This window comes from Ictidomys tridecemlineatus, chromosome Y, assembly GCF_052094955.1.
Source record: "Ictidomys tridecemlineatus isolate mIctTri1 chromosome Y, mIctTri1.hap1, whole genome shotgun sequence".
Lineage (NCBI taxonomy): Eukaryota > Metazoa > Chordata > Mammalia > Rodentia > Sciuridae > Ictidomys > Ictidomys tridecemlineatus.
The window spans coordinates 1-7,500 of NC_135494.1; the positions used below are offsets into that span (position 1 = coordinate 1).

Here is a 7,500-nt window from a genome sequence, read left to right on the forward strand (position 1 = left end):
TGCTAGTCTAGGATGAGCAGCTCCCTGGCTGCTGTGCTAATTGGCAGTATATTTGTAATGGTGCACAAATAACATCTGTTGTATAAACACTGACATCCTGCATTGGATGAATTATTTTAACTATATCAGAATTCAATATACCATAAAATAACTTTAGAAAAGTCACCTTTCTCTCTTTTTATTTTCTCTATAGATCATGAACATTTGAAACAAAATCAGAATTTGTTAGAGGGCAGATGACAGCCAGCCTTGAGCCCTGATGATCCCAGGATCCCTTCGAGTGGGAGAACTCTAAGTAGCAATCCAAGGTTTTGTATGCTAATTGATTCATTGTCTTATTTTAGAGTTATTTTGTAATGTAATTCCCCATGGCCTCCAGGTCTCCAGTTCTGTGCAGTAGGTTTTACCAATTCAATTTTTGATTAATATTCTTTCAGTTTTCTACAGAATTTTAAAAATATTTTTTTAGTTGTCAGTGGATCTTTTTATTTTATTTATTTATTGTGTTTATTTATATGTGGTGCTGAGGATTGAACCCAGGGCCTAACACCTGCCAGGCAAACGCTCTGCCTTTGCACCACAACTCTAGCCCTTTATAGAATTTTAATTCTGTGAACTTTTATTTTTTATAAGGAATATTTTAAAAATTACTTTTAGCTTACTTTGTTTTTGATTGAGAGAATTGTTTTGTTTGAGAGAATTGTCTTGTTTGGAAGTGCTCATAATCAAATAATTTTAATTAATTTCCACTTATTAAGGTATCTTTGGAGACTGGATGTGCAGCTCAGTGGCAGAGCACTTGCCTGGCATGTGAGAGGCCATGGAGTCCCTCCCAGCACCACACACACAGAAGATGTCTTTGACAGGACTGAAGCATGAGAGGTATGCTTTAAAAAGATCATGTATTGGGGCTGGGGTTGTGGCTCAGTAGTAGAGCACTCACCTACCACATGGGAAGACCTGGGTTCGATCCTTGGCACCACATAAAAATAAGTAAATAAAACAAAGGTATTGTGTTCAACTACAACTAAAAATAAAGATTTTTTTAAAAGATCATGTATTTCCACATACATATATATGCCACAGTGCCTCTTCCAAATTCATATGAAATTATTCTAAGAAAATTTCAAATCATTTTTGAAAGAGAAGAGGGATGATGATATTTTTAATGTCAAGTATTGATATTTCATGATATTTAAAACTAATATAGATGAAATTTCCTGAGATGCAAATCATTTCAAAATGTAAAAGACAAGTCAGTAGATTTTTTTTGTAATTCAGATATATTTAATAAAAATAAGCTTTTTTTTAAAAAAAGATATTTTTCTTTTTCTTTAAAATTTAGAAAGCATGTCCATATGTCCTATTAAAGTTCTACATTCATCAGAAAGTTTTCTTATTCCTTGCATACAAAGGGATGGGCCTTCTAATGAGCATGATACTTTATGTTTTCAGAAATTCTTATGGGAGAACTCTTTAAGTGTTTTGCCTTTGTTCAAAATATTATTTAAAAATGTATCAATTTGCTTTTGATTTCAGAAATTTGACTTTCTTTTGAAATTATGTATTTATTAGTAGTTAGAGTTATTTCATGTGGGAAATGCCATGATTACATTTTATCCTAATGTTATCCTAATGTTGTGTTAATAATTTTCTAAGCTAGATTATGTTCAGTTTTCTTATCAACAGTCAATAAAGCCTTTTTTTTTTAGTTTTGATGGTAAGCTTAATGTGAACATGCTTTATGATGTGACACCACTGTTCATGATGGTCTAGCTATGCAATACACTATAAGGAGAGTATTTTGATTCTGAGAGTCTCAAGTGTTTTAGGTCCAACATGTTTTCTTAAGAGGAATGATTATTCATTTTCTATTTGATTAAACAAATAAGACATAAATTCTTTTTTTTCCCTTTTGTGGTTCTGGGGGTTGGTCCTAGGGACTCCTGCATGCTAGGAAATCCTTCTACCACTGAGCTACATCCCTAGCCCCATAGATCCTTTAGTTGTCATGAGCTTCATGATGAGCTAGTGACAATAAAATTACTTAGAATTTCAACTAGATTGAGACTCATGCAAGAGTCTGGGCATCCATAGCTCCTTGTGATTTCTAAAAGGTAGACTTTCCCACAACACAGCAGCATCTATTATCACTCCTGGACTGAGTTGAAACCTCTGCTTCTCTTGGCTCACCACTTCCTGCAGAGGTCTTGGAGGAGATGACTATTTCTTTGACTCTTTGTCCCAGTGACAAATATTTGATTATATTTCTGCTAAAAGGTATGCATAGAAATAAAATAGAGACAAGGATTCTTTGGGACAAGTCATTCAGTCACAGTGAGTCAATTTGTATTAGGACTTTTTTTTTTTTTTAAATAAAGTCACTCTTTAGAGAAAGTTAAACCATGGGTTGAAATAAAATCTCTAAAATGTCATTTTTTCCCCCTGTAGTGATCACATTTTAAGAAGGAAAACCTAGAACCTAGTGACAGCATAAAAAATATAATAAGTTAACATATGTTATTACTTCAACATGAAATATGTAAAAGAGGCACATACTTTGAATTTTTTAAAAGTTTTTTTTAGTTGTAGCTGGACATAATGCCTTTATTTTCATTTATTTATTTTTATGTGGTGCTGAGCCTCAAACCTAGCACCTCACACATGCTAGGTGAGTGCTTTACCACTGAGCTACAACCCCAGCCCACATACTTTGAATTTTATATTAGTTTGAACTATTTGATTTTTGTGTTAGAAATGTTCATAATAAAATACAGCTAAGAGTGTCAGTTACTAGTAATTAACTATATGAATAATTAAATAAGTAGGTGTTTGAGAAAATATAACCATGTCCTAAGGTTTTACTTTAGAATAGTTTAATCTTTTTGGGGGGAGGGTACTGGGGATTAAATCCATGGGCACTAACCCTAATCCTTTGGTCTTTAATATTAATATTTACCCATACTATTACATCAAAAAGTGATATAATAACTGCCTTGTGGACTTTAATACTACTATAAAATCAATACTATAAAATGTAAGTGATTATAAATGCTGCCTTGTGACTTTAAATATTTACATGATATCCAACTATTATAAAACTGATAAAATAGCTTCCCTGTGGCAATTAATACTAATGTAATATCCTTATTCTAGAATCTAAAGCTAATATTGTAGCAGGAAAGTGACATGTAACATCAATGTGGTATGACAAACTAATGTAATAGATTCCCTGTGGAATTTAATACTAATATAATATCCTAATACATCATGTAAAATAAATATGATAGCTCTACTGTAGCCTTTAATACTGATGTTATGTCCATTCTATAGTATTTTATATTAATATATTAGCTGTCATGTGGACTTCATACTAACATGATATCCATATTGTAGCATCTAATGCTAAGATAATATCTTCCCTGTGACCTTTAATATTTACCCATACTATTGATATTATAATGTAATATCCAGATTATAGCATCTAAGACTAATATACTATCTGCCCAGTGAATTGCAGTAATAATAAAATCTTCACAGAGAAGCACATAAACTTAATATAAGAGCTGTTTTGTGTCTTTTCATGATCATATGATGTCTATAATATGCAATCTAAAAGTAACAGTAGCTGAATTTGCTTTCTGATATTAATGTAATATGCATACTATAGCATCCTAAAGTACTATGGCAGCTGCCCTGTGGTCTTTAATACTTATATAATTTCCATACTATAGCACATAAATCAAATATAATATCTGAATTTTGGTCTTTACTACTAATATCCATTATTATAGCATCTAAAACTAATAAAATAGATGCCCTGTGGTCTATAAATGTCATATGATATCCATACTATAGCATTAACAGTAATATAATAGCTGCCCTGTAGCCTTTGACTTTAATATAACATCAATACTTTGGCCTCTGAAACTAACAGAATAGCTGTCCTGTAGCCTTTTGATACTAATTTTATCCATATGTAGCATCATTATAGTCTCCATGTAGCCTTTTATTTTAATATCATATCCATACTGTAGACTCTAAAATGAATAAAATAGCTTCCTTTTGGCCTTCAAGAGTAATATGATATGCACTATGGTACCTAGAAAATATTATAATAGCTTCCCTGTGGTCTTTAATACTAATGATATCCATGCTAGAGTACCTAAGACTAATAGGTGCCTGTTGTGTTTAATATTAAAGATGTCCATACTATACCTTTCAAAAACTAATATAATAGCTGCTCTGTGACTTGTAATATTAACATAATATCCATACTGTAGCATCTAAAACTAATACAATAGCTACCTGGTAGCCTTTAATATTGAGATAAAAACCGTGGCCTCTGAAATTAATGTAATAGTTGTCAAGTGATGTTTTAATACTGATAGTGCATGCATACTATAGCACCAAAAACTGATAATATAGCAGCCTTGTAGAATTTCATAGTAATATAAAAATAAAACTTTAATATTAATAAAATATCTATACTGTTGATCTAAATCTGAAGAAATGGCTGCCTGTAATCTATAATAGCCATATAATATCCACACCAAAGCTTCTAAAACTAGAATAATAGTGCCCTGTGGCCTTTAATGCTAGTAGGTATTCATACTACAGTATTTAAAGCTGATACAATAGCTGAATTGTGGTCTTCCATATCAATGCAATGTCAATATTATAGCATATTGAACTAATTTAGTAGCTTCCCTATGACATTTATATGCCAATATAATATCTAACCTGAACAGGTTAGATATTATATTAATACTAACATGATATTTGTACTGTAGCCTCTGAAACTGAAATAATAGCTAATTTATGATCTAAAACTAATAGAGTAGCTGCCCTGTAACTTTAAAACTATTACAATTTTATAGTATAGCATCAAAATTAATATAATAGCTTCCCAGTGGCTTTTATATTAATATGATATCTGTGCTACAGTATATCCAATACCAATAAAATAGTGGCACTGTGGCTTTAAATACCAATATGACATCCATGCTACTGCAACTCAAGCTAATATAATAGATGATTTGTGTCCTTTAATCTTACTATGATATCCATATAATAGCATATATTACATAATAGATGATTTCTAGCTTTAAATATTAATATTATATCCATAATATAGCATCTTCAATTAATAGTACATATGTCCTGTGTCCCTAGGACAAATATTATATTCTTAATGTTGGATTTAAAACTAGTATAATAGATACCTTGTGGACTTTAATACTAATATGCTATCCGTATTGTAGCTCCTAAAATTAATATAGTAGCTGCCTGGGCCCTTTAATATGATATGTAATATGGTAAACATATTGTGCTCTTTAAAACTAAATTAATAACTGTTCTATGGCCTTTACTGCTAATATAATATACTATGAAAAACTAATGTAATAACTTCCTTGTGTCCTTTAATATTGATAGTATAGCATCCAAAACTAATATATGATATGATATATTATGATATGATATAATATGATAGCTGCCCTCTAGACTTTAATATCATAATATTCATACTGTGACCTCTAAAATTAATAGATGTCTTGTGCCCTTTATTACTGGTTTGTTATTCATACTATAGCATGGAAAACTGATTAAATAACTGTTCTGTGGCCTTCAGTATTAATATGATTTCCATATTATAGCTAAAAAACTGATATTGGAGGTCTTTATTACTAATAGATGCAAACTATAATATCTAAAACAAGTAAGTAGCTGTACAATAGAATTTCATACTAAGTGACATCCATGCTAAAGCATGTTAAACTAATAGCTCCCCTGTAGCTTTTGATACTAATATCATAGCCTCCAAAACTGATGTAATAGATGTCCTGTGGCCTTTAATTTTAAAGTTACATCATTCCTATAACCTGTGAAGCCAATTTAATAAGTTTTTTATGAAATTTAATTATTCATTTAATATCTATATTATAAATCTGAAACTGATAAATAGGTGCTCTATGTAAAACTGGTAAATAGGTCCTATAGTATTAATACAATATTCTATCACCTGAAACTAATATAATATCAGCTTTGTGGCCATTAAACTAATATGATATTTATAGTATAGTATTAAAACCAATAAACTGCCATGTTGACTTTAATGCTAACATGATATTCATACTTGAGTATCTAATAGTACATAATTATTGACCTGGAGTGTTTAATTCTAATATGATATTCATATTGGAACATCTGAAACTGATGCAATAGTTTCCCTGTGGCCTTTGATATTTATATGATATCCATCCTATAGTATTCAGAGCTAATATAATATAATAGCAGCCCTGTGGCCTTTAATATTAATATAATATCCATACTGCAGCATTTAAAATAATAGATGCACTGTGGCCTTAATACCAAATAATTGGTTTGGATATGCTCATGTGTGAGACAATGTAAGGAAGTTTAAAGGTGAAATGATGGGTTATGAGAACCTTAACCCAAATTAGTAATCCCCTGACAGGAATTAACTGAGTGGAAACTGCAGGCTGATTGTGTGTAGCTGGAGGAGTTGGGTCATTGTGGCTGTGCCTTTGGGGTACATATTTGGTGAGCTGAGCTTAGGTTATCTGCTTTCTTTTTTTTTTTTTAAAGAGTGAGAGAGAGGGGGAGAGAGAGAGAGAGAGAATTTTTTTAATATTTATTTTTTAGTTCTCGGCAGACACAACATCTTTGTTGGTATGTGGTGCTGAGGATCGAACCCGGGCTGCACGCATGCCAGGCGAGCGCGCTACCGCTTGAGCCACATCCCCAGCCCAAGGTTCTCTGCTTTCTGATCACCACTTTTCTTCACCACACTCTTCTGCCCCACCTTAAGCCCCAAGGAATAGAGTTGGCCACCTATTGGCTGAGATCTCTGAAACTGTGAGGCCCTAAATAAACTTTTCCTTCTTTAAAATTGTTCTTGTCAGGTCCTTTGGTCAAAGCAGCGAAAAAGATGACTGAAACAATAACGTACATGACATAGATCTAAAACAAATACAATAGTTGCCCTGATGCCTTTAATACTAATATGATATTAAGAGTGTAACATCTAAAACTGATATATAATAGTTTCCCTGTGACATTTAATGTTAATATAATATTCATTCCATAACATCCAAAACTAACATTATAGCCTCCCTATAGCCTTTTATACTAAAGTACTATCCATGCTATAGCATTTCAAGCTAATATAATATCTTCCCTGTGGTCCTTAAAGCTAATGTAACACATATTATTGCATCTAAAATTAATATAATAGCTGCTCTGTATCCTTTAATATCAATAGTGATCCTTATTATAGCATCTTAACTTGATATAATAGTTGCTCTTTGGCCTTAATATTTATATGATACCCATAATAGCATCTAAAACTGATAAAATATTAGCCCTGTGGCCCTTATAGGTAATATGATACCCAAACTATATCTCTTAAAACTAATATAATAGCTAGACTGTGGCATTTAATATTAATATTTTATCCATATTAGGTCCTCTAAAAGT

At 31.6% G+C, this 7,500-nt stretch overlaps 1 long non-coding RNA gene across 3 annotated transcripts in view; it reads left to right on the forward strand.

Annotated features, from left to right (window-relative positions):
- The first annotated feature begins 67 nt into the window (after positions 1-67).
- LOC120890926 (uncharacterized) overlaps positions 68-7,500 on the forward strand; it is a 106,507-nt gene continuing 99,074 nt past the window's right edge. Inside the window, exons 1-2 of one of the 3 annotated variants that reach the window (XR_013431986.1) lie at positions 68-308; positions 759-882. This is a non-coding gene — a long non-coding RNA (uncharacterized LOC120890926). The remainder of the gene's footprint in view (positions 309-758; positions 883-7,500) is intronic. The other 2 variants (XR_013431985.1, XR_013431987.1) reach the window with 2 other exon arrangements.